Raw genomic sequence first — 10,014 nt, 5'->3', positions numbered from 1 at the left:
TATCTCATTGTGGTTTTGATTTGCATTTCTCTGATGGCCAGTGATGAGCATTTTTTCATGTGTCTGTTGGCTGTATGAATGTCTTCTTTTGAGAAACGTCTGTTCATATCCTTTGCCCACTTTTTGATGGGGTTGTTTTTTTCTTGTAAATTTGTTTGAGTTCTTTGTAGGTTCTGGATATTAGCCCTTTGTCAGATGAGTAGATTGCAAAAATTTTCTCCCATTCTGTAGGTTGCCTGTTCACTCTGATGGTAGTTTCTTTTGCTGTGCAGAAGCTCTTTAGTTTAATTAGATCCGATTTGTCAATTTTGGCTTTTGTTGCCGTTGCTTTTGGTGATTTAGACATGAAGTCCTTGCCCATGCCTATGTCTTGAATGGTATTACCTAGGTTTTCTTCTAGGGTTTTTATGGTATTACGTCTAACATTTAAGTCTCTAATCCATCTTGAATTATTTTTCATATAAGGAGTAAGGAAAGGATCCAGTTTCAGCTTTCTACTTATGGCTAGCCGATTTTCCCAGCACCATTTATTAAATAGGGAATCCTTTCCCCATTTCTTATTTTTCTCAGGTTTATCAAAGATCAGATGGCTGTAGATGTGTAGTATTATTTCTGAGGACTCTGTTCTGTTCCATTGGTCTATATCTCTGTTTTGGTACCAGTACCATGCTGTTTAGGTTACTGTAGCCTTGTAGTATAGTTTGAGGTCAGGTAGCGTGATGCCTCCAGCTTTGTTCTTTTGACTTAGGATTGTCTTGACAATGCGGGCTCTTTTTTGGTTCCATATGAACTTTAAAGCAGATTTTTCCAATTCTGTGAAGAAACTCATTGGTAGCTTGATGGGGATGGCATTGAATCTATAAATGACCTTGGGCAGTATGGCCATTTTCACGATATTGATTCTTCCTATCCATGAGCATGGTATGTTCTTCCATTTGTTTGTGTCCTCTTTTATTTCACTGAGCAGTGGTTTGTAGTTCTCCTTGAAGAGGCCCTTTACATCCCTTGTAAGTTCGATTCCTAGGTATTTTATTCTCTTTTAAGCTATTGTGAATGGGGGTTGATCCATGATTTGGCTCTCTGTTTGTCTGTTACTGGTGTATAAGAATGCTTGTGACTTTTGCACATTGATTTTGTATCCTGAGACGTTGCTGTAGTTGCTTATCAGCTTAAGGAGATTTTGGGCTGAGACAATGGGGTTTTCTAAATATACAATCATGTCATCTGCAAACAGGGACAATTTGACTTCTTCTTTTCCTAACTGAATACCCTTGATTTCTTTCTCTTGCCTGATTGCCCTAGCCAGAACTTCCAACACTATGTTGAATAGGAGTGGTGAGAGAGGGCATCCCTGTCTTGTGCCAGTTTTCAAAGGGAATTTTTCCAATTTTTGCCCATTCAGTGTGATATTGGCTGTGGGTTTGTCATAAATAGCTCTTATTATTTTGAGATACATTCCATCAATACCGAATTTACTGAGTGTTTTTAACATGAAGGGCTGTTGAATTTTGTCAAAGGCCTTTTCTGCATCTATTGAGATAATCATGTGGTTTTTGTCTTTGGTTCTGTTTATATGCTGGATTACGTTTATTGATTTGCGTATCTTGAACCAGCCTTGCATTCCAGGGATGAAGTCCACTTGATCATGGTAGATAATCTTTTTGATGTGCTGCTGAATCCGGTTTGCCAGTATTTTATTGAGGATTTTTGCATCGATGTTCATCAGGGATATTGGTCTAAAATTCTCTTTTTTTGTTGTGTCTTTGCCAGGCTTTGGTATCAAGATGATGTTGGCCTCATAAAATGAGTTAGGGAGGATTCCCTCTTTTTCTATTGATTGGAATAGTTTCAGAAGGAATGGTACCAGCTCCTCCTTGTACCTCTGGTAGAATTCAGCTGTGAATCCATCTGGTCCTGGACTTTTTTTGTTTGTTAGGCTATTAATGATTGCCTCAATTTCGGAGCCTGCTATTGGTCTATTCAGGGATTCAATTTCTTCCTGGTTTAGTCTTGGGAGAGTGTAAGTGTCCAGGAAATTATCCATTTCTTCTAGATTTTCTAGTTGATTTGCGTAGAGGTGTTTATAGTATTCTCTGATGGTAGTTTGTATTTCTGTGGGGTTGGTGGTGATATCCCCTTTATCATTTTTTATTGCATCTATTTGATTCTTCTCTCTTTTCTTCTTTATTAGTCTTGCTAGCAGTCGATCAATTTTGTTGATCTTTTCAAAAAACCTACTCCTGGATTCATTGATTTTTTGGAGGGTTTTTTGTGTCTCTATCTCCTTCAGTTCTGCTCTGATCTTAGTTATTTCTTGCCTTCTGCTAGCTTTTGAATGTGTTTGCTCTTGCCTCTCTAGTTCTTTTAACTGTGATGTTAGAGTGTCAATTTTAGATCTTTCCTGCTTTCTCTTGTGGGCATTTAGTGCTATAAATTTCCCTCTACACACTCCTTTAAATGTGTCCCAGAGATTCTGGTATGTTGTATCTTTGTTCTCATTGGTTTCAAAGAACATCTTTATTTCTGCCTTCATTTCGTTATGTACCCAGTAGTCATTCAGGAGCAGGTTGTTCAGTTTCCATGTAGTTGAGCGGTTTTGATTGAGTTTCTTAGTCCTGAGTTCTAGTTTGATTGCCCTGTGGTCTGAGAGACAGTTTGTTATAATTTCTGTTTTTGTACATTTGCTGAGGAGTGCTTTACTTCCAATTATGTGGTCAATTTTGGAATAAGTGTGATGTGGTGCTGAGAAGAATGTATATTCTGTTGATTAGGGGTGGAGAGTTCTGTAGATGTCTAGTAGGTCTGCTTGCTGCAGAGCTGAGTTCAATTCCTGGATATCCTTGTTAATTTTCTGTCTCGTTGATCTGTCTAATGTTGACAGTGGGGTGTTGAAGTCTCCCATTATTATTGTATGGGAGTCTAAGTCCCTTTGTCTCTAAGGACTTGCTTTATGAATCTGGGTGCTCCTGTATTGGGTGCATATATATTTAGGATAGTTAGCTCTTCCTGTTGAATTGATCCCTTTACCATTATGTAATGGCCTTCTTTGTCTCTTTTGATCTTTGATGGTTTAAAGTCTGTTTTATCAGAGACTAGGATTGCAACCCCTGCTTTTTTTTGTTCTCCATTTGCTTGGTAGCTCTTCCTCCATCCCTTTATTTTGAGCCTATGTATGTCTCTGCATGTGAGATGGGTCTCCTGAAGACAGCAGACTGATGGGTCTTGACTCTTTATCCCGTTTGCCAGTCTGTGTCTTTTAATTGGAGCATTTAGTCCATTTACATTTAAGGTTAGTATTGTTATGTGTGAACTTGATCCTGCCATTATGATATTAACTGGTTATTTTGCTCGTTAGTTGATGCAGTTTCTTCCTAGCCTCGATGGTCTTTACGTTTCGGCATGTTTTTGCAATGGCTGGTACCGGTTGTTCCTTTCCATCTTTAGTGCTTCCTTCAGGGTCTCTTGTAAGGCAGGCCTGGTGGTGACAAAATCTCTAAGCATTTGCTTATCTGTAAAGGATTTTATTTCTCCTTCACTTATGAAACTTAGTTTGGCTGGATATGAAATTCTGAGTTTAAAATTCTTTTCTTTAAGAATGTTGAATATTGGCCCCCACTCTCTTCTGGCTTGGAGAGTTTCTGCTGAGAGATCTGCTGTTAGTCTGATGGGCTTCCCTTTGTGGGTAACCCGACCTTTCTCTCTGGCTGCCCTTAAGATTTTTTCCTTCATTTCAACTTTTTTGAATCTGGCAATTATGTGTCTTTGGAGTTGCTCTTCTCGAGGAGTGTCTTTGTGGTGTTCTGTGTATTTCCTGAATTTCAATGTTGGCCTGCCCTACTAGGTTGGGGAAGTTCTCCTGGATGATATCCTGAAGAGTGTTTTCCAACTTGGTTCCATTTTCCCCCTCACTTTCAGGCACCCCAATCAGACTTCAATTTAGTCTTTTTACATAATCCCATACTTCTTGCAGGCTTTGTTCATTTCTTTCTCTTCTTTTTTCTTTAGACCTCTCTTCTCGCTTCATTTCATTCATTTGATCCTCAATCGCTGATACTCTTTCTTCCAGTTGATCAAGTCGGTTACTGAAGCTTGTGCATTTGTCACGTATTTCTCGTGTCATGGTTTTCATCTCTGTCAGTTCGTTTATGGCCTTCTCTGCATTAATTATTCTGGTTATCAATTCTTCCGCTCTTTTTTCAAGATTTTTAGTTTCTTTGCACTGGGTACGTAATTCGTCCTTTAGCTCTGAGAAGTTTGATGGTCTGAAGCCTTCTTCTCTCATCTCGTCAAAGTCATTCTCTGTCCAGCTTTGATCCGTTGCTGGCGATGAGCTGCGTTCCTCACTTGAAAATGCAGAAATCACCTGTCTTCTGTGTCGCTCGCGCTGGAACCTGGAGACTGGAGCTGTTCCTATTCGGCCATCTTGCTCCGCCCCCTGGTTTCTGTCTCTCTCATTCTTAACTCTGTCTTTTAGGAACATTCTTAAGACTGTCTCCAACTGGAGCATTGAACTCTTAGTGTTCATTTATTCAATAAATGTTTATTAGGTGCCTACTCTGTGCAAGTACTGCTCAAGCTGCTGCAATAACAGCAATGAACCAGGTCTGTAATAATAGCTACATTTACCGAATGCTTACTGTGTGCTTTACATGTGTTAAGTTGTTGAATTCTCGAAACAACCCTCTGAAACAGATGCTGTTATGATCTCTATTTTACAGATAAGGAAACTGAGGCACAGAGATTAAATAACTTGCCAAGCTCACACAGCTAGCAAGCAGCAGAGATAGGAATCAAATCCAGACAGTCTGGTTCTTGAGTCTGTTTAAAAAAAAAAATTGTAGACACAGGGGTCTTGCTGTGTTACCCAGGCTGGACTGGAACTTGAGTCAATGTTTTTAACCATTTTGCCTCCCTGTTCTCATGGAGCTTATGTTCTGGAAGTCGGAGACTGACAGTAAATAAGTAAACAAAGGAAATAGAGACCAAGTAGCAATAGTCAGTACCAATTGAGTATCTCTTATCAGAAATGCTTAGGACCGGGAGTGTTTCGGACTTCAGAATTTTTGGAGTTTGGAATATTTGCATATATGTAATGAGGTATCTTGGGGATAGGACTCAGGTTTAAATATGAAATTCATTTATGTTTCATCTATAACTTGTACACATAGCCTGAAGTTAATTTTATTAATATTTTAAATAATTTTGTGCATGAAACAAAGTGTGTACAATATACCATTAGAAAGCAAAGGTGTCACTATCTCAGCCACCCGTGTGGACAATCTGTGATCGGCCTAACCATTGTTCCTGACTCTGAATTTATATGCTCCTGGTAAGCAATCATTTTCTTGCACTTATTCACATACCTGTAAATTTTAATCAATTAAAAAACATGACATACCATTAATACAGTGAAAAACAAGGTGTTCAGGGTAGCTAAGCAGCACAGTAGCATCACCAGAATTCCTTTTTTAGCTGTTAAACCACAGCAACAAACAACAGCAAGTTTTCAGTCTCTACTTATGATACTGTGTTTTGATTAAAAGATTACTGTATACTAAATTTTATGTTTTTAGGTGAAAAGAAACATTAGAAGTAGTTGAAGGACCAGAAAGTGGGTCCTCTAGGGATGAGGAGGCATTCTGCTGTATGACTTTTAAAAATGTCTCTTCTAGGCCAGGTGCGATGGCTCATGTCTATAGTCCCAGCACTTTGGGGGGTCGAGGCAGGAGGATTGCTTGAACTCAGGAGGTCAAGACCAGCCTGGGCAACACCTCATCTCACTAAACATTTAACAAAAAATTAGCTGGGCGTGGTGGCACACATCTGTAGTCCCAGCTACTTGGGATGCTGAGGTGGGAGGATTGATAGAGCCCAGAAATTTGAGGCTGCAGTGAGCTATGATAACACCACTGTACTCCAGCCTGGGCAACAGAGCAAGAACCTGTCTCCAAAAAAAACTAAAGTTTCCTCTAGAGTCTTCTGCCTCATTAACAATGGTTTTTTCTTAGAAGTCTCTCTTTGATATTTTGGACAGATATGATTTCTTGTTCTGTTATGAATGCATGCAGGTACGTTGCAGCTGAAGGGAGCTGGGAGGGCCTTTTTTTTCCCCTTAGGGATGCTGAATAAACTGTTGTGTGCCTGCATTTTGATTGCAACCCATCACATGAGGTTGAGGTGGAATTTCTCAACTCGTGGTATCATGTTGGCACTCTAAAAGTTTCAGATTTTGGAGTATTTAAGGTTTTGGATTTTCAAATTAGGAATGCTCAACCTGTCTGATAACATATAAAACAAGGATCGTGATACAGAGGGACTTGCAGAGGGTAGCTTTAGTTGGGGTGGTCAATGTTTATGAGCACCAACTGAGATAAGTTATAGTTCTTTTTTTTTTTTTTTTTTTTTTTTTAAATAGCCTTACTCTGTCGCACAGACTGGAGTGCAGTGGTGTGATCTCACATCAGCCCCCAGAGTAACTGGGACTACAGGTGTGCACCACCACACCTGTTTTTTTTTTTTTGTGTGTGTGTGTCTTGTAGAGATGGCATTTTACCATGTTGCCCAGGCTGGTCTTGAACTACTGCGCTTGAGCAATCCACCTGCGTTGGCCTCCCAAATGCAGAATTACAGGAGTAAGCCACCAGGCTTGGCTGAGTTCTTTAAGAATTAATTACTTAGAGTATTGCTGTCTCTGCAGATTTGCAAAATGCCCTTTCTATGATTTGATTTATAATGCTACCCCCACACATTTTAATATTACTAATAAAAAGCAGGAATAGTTCATGTGCACTGGTGTCTGACTGTGTATGAAGGACTATACTAAGCAATTTATATAGAATGTTTCATTTTATGCTCATAGCAATGCTATAACAATTCTTTTCTTTTTCAGTCATGGAAAACTAAAGCTTCAGGAGACAAGTGACAGGCCCAAGGCTTTAAATTTAGCAAGTGGCAGAGCCAGGATTTGAAAAGAGGTAGCCTGATTCCAGAACCACTGCTGTTAAATACTTAACCATTTTATCGATGAAGTCATTTGTGCAAGGTAATTCTTTTTATAAAAAATAGCCAACTTTTATAGAGATATAAAATATTCTAAGCATTACTGGGTCTTCACAGTAACAGTGAAGCTTACCTATATTTTGGAGGCTTCAAGATAGGACATAAACAACACATTTTGAGTAAAGAAGCTTCTAGGGTTGTATGGTTTTATCACCCCAAATTAGCAATTTTGTTCATATGAACTAAGATGCATAAGATTCTTTAGCACAAAGCCAGAGCCAGGATTTGACACCAGGCTGTTTGACTTAAGATGTACAGCTATTACCTACTCCACTGCAGAGTAAATGATAACATGTAACTTATCTTTGTTGAATGTACTGTGGGAAACCAGTCTAGTGAAATTACATTTTAACAGTCCCCAAGGAATGTTTGTTAATTAATTTTTAGTTTTCTAAGACTTCTAAATTTCTCACAACAAAAGCTGAGTGAAGGCAGTTTTATTTTACAGACTTGGAGACAGCGTAGAGCAGTGGCCCAGAGTGAGAGTTCTTGGGTCAGATTGTCTGGTGGCTTCTGCTAATTTTCACTTCTTGATTTAACTGATCCAAGTATTAATATAACTTTGAACAGGCAACCTTGCCCTCCAAGCCTTAGTTCCCTTAATTGTGAAAGAAGCTAATATAGTATCTTCCTCATAGGATAAGTATGAAGACTAAATGAGACAACCTCTCTACAAAGTGCTAGGCATGATGCCTTTTGACCAGCCATCTCTTATCTTGGAAATGGACCCCTCATTCATCATTCATGAATCCAAAGTGAAGTTTTGGCTCCATTGCCTTGTTTATCAGTGCCTGAAATATTCTTCTGACAAATAGTGTGCATGAACTTAGAGTATAGACTTCCCTGACATATTTTTATTGCTCAGTGCCAAGTTTTAAAAACTTACGGTAAAATACACATACCATAAAATTTACCATTTAAACCATGTTTGGCTATAGTGGTTCTATGACATTAAGTATAGCCACATTGTCGTGCAACCATCCCTACCATCCACCTCCAGAACTTTCTTCATCTTCCCAAACTGAAACTCTGTACCCATTAAACAACACTAGTGGCAGTTTTTGCTTATTATTCTTTGTGACTGAGGCTGCTAGTTAGGAGAAATGTTACTCTGTTTGTACAAAGAAAGACTTTAAAAGAAATGTGATTAGAAATCTGTATTATCCCAAAAGCATAATCCATAAATGAAAAAATGGATATACTGGACTTAATTAAAATGAAAGCTTTTACTCTGTAAAAGAAAACGAAAAGACAAGCCATAAACTAGGAGAAGATATTTTAAGTCAAATTTTTGTTTAAGAGATGCAGTCTGTGTTCTCCAGGCTGGACTTGAACTCCTGGCCTCAAGTCATCCTCCTACCTCAGCCTCCTGAATAGCTGGGACTACAGATATGTGCCACTGTGCCCAGCTGCAAATCACATTTTTGACAAAGATTTGTATCCATAATAAACTTTCAAAACCCTCCAAATGTAACAATGAGGAGGCCGGGCGCGGTGGCTCAAGCCTGTAATCCCAGCACTTTGGGAGGCCGAGACAGGCGGATCACGAGGTCAGGAGATCGAGACCATCCTGGCTAACACAGTGAAACCCTGTCTCTACTAAAAAATACAAAAAACTAGCCGGGCGAGGTGGCGGGCGCCTGTAGTCCCAGCTACTCAGGAGGCTGAGGCAGGAGAATGGCGTAAACCCAGGAGGCGGAGCTTGCAATGAGCTGATATCCGGCCACTGCACTTCAGCCTGGGCGACAGAGCGAGACTCCGTCTCAAAAAAAAAAAAAAAAACATGAGGAAACAACCAAATAACAAAATGGGCAAAAGATGTGAATAGAGACTTCACCTAGAAGATATGAAAATAGCAAATAAAGGAAATGCAGATTAGGCAGATGAAAATTAAAACCAAAATGACAATTATGACAAATGTACCACTCTGGTATGTGATGTTGCTAACGAGGGAGGTTGTACGTATATGGTGGTAGGAGGTATTTGGGAAATCTCTGTACTTTCTGCTCAATTTTGTTGTGATCCGAAACATCATCTGTAAATAAAGTTAAAGTGAGATACCACTGTACACTTATTTTTAGAAGGTCTAGAAAAAACAAAATTGGCAATCCCAATTGTTGGCAGGTGTGCAGAGCAACTGGAGCTCTTATACGTTGCTGATGGGAATACAAAATGATACAGCCACTTTGGAAAACAGTTTGCCAACAGTTTCTTATGAAATTAAACCTGTATCTCCAATATGACTCAGCAATCCTACTTCTAGATATCTCTCCAAGAGAAGTGAAAACCTGTGTTTACACAAAAACCTGTATATGAATGTTTATACTAGCATTGTTCAGCATTAGTCACCAAAAATTGGAAACAACCCAATTCTTTCAACTGGTGAAAAAGATGAATAGATTGTTGTATGTTTATACCATGTAATACACTCCTTGATTCATGCAATAACATAGATTAATCTTAAAATGCATTTTGCTAAGTGAAAGAAACCAGATACAAAAGGCTATGTATCATTTCATTTATCCACTTATATGAATAATCATTCCATTTATATGAAAATCTGAAAAAGCAAAACTATAGGGAGGAAAACAGTGGATGCCAGGGTTTGGGGGTAAGGGAAGTATTGGTTATAAAGTAAAGGCATGGCATGAGGGAATTTTGAACGTCATGGGATGGTTCTCTCTCTCTCTCTCACACACACACCCCACTACCCCTCTCTCTGTCTCGCCAACTGTCAGCAAATTGATGGGCATGTTGTCAGTGTTAATATTTGGTCTGGTGTACTAATTATCACCCTCCCCCAAAATCTATATTGTCAGCTTGGTAGCATATATAGTACAGTGTCATTAAAGAAAATAAATGATGATTTATTAACTAATATGTCATATGAAAAGTCATAGAAGTGTGTTTTTTAGTTTAAAAATATGGGTATGGATATACATACACACATTTATT

General features: G+C 38.9%; 1 protein-coding gene across 4 annotated transcripts in view; it reads left to right on the top strand.

The window, feature by feature from the left end:
* ATP7A (ATPase copper transporting alpha) overlaps positions 1-10,014 on the top strand; it is a 155,766-nt gene that overhangs the window by 25,436 nt on the left and 120,316 nt on the right. Inside the window, exons 1-2 of one of the 4 annotated variants that reach the window (XM_023202324.1) lie at positions 5,918-6,068; positions 6,890-7,042. The exons of 2 other annotated variants lie outside the window; for them this stretch is intronic. The gene's annotated coding sequence lies outside the window, so the exon portion shown is untranslated. Of the gene's footprint in view, positions 1-5,917; positions 6,069-6,889; positions 7,043-10,014 lie in introns of those variants that run through there. One more of the 4 variants, XM_023202325.1, reaches the window with a different exon arrangement.

The sequence above is a fragment of the Piliocolobus tephrosceles genome, chromosome 12, assembly GCF_002776525.5.
Source record: "Piliocolobus tephrosceles isolate RC106 chromosome 12, ASM277652v3, whole genome shotgun sequence".
Taxonomy (NCBI): domain Eukaryota; kingdom Metazoa; phylum Chordata; class Mammalia; order Primates; family Cercopithecidae; genus Piliocolobus; species Piliocolobus tephrosceles.
Note: the sequence above shows the minus strand (reverse complement) of the source record. Positions and strands in the feature narration are given on the sequence as shown.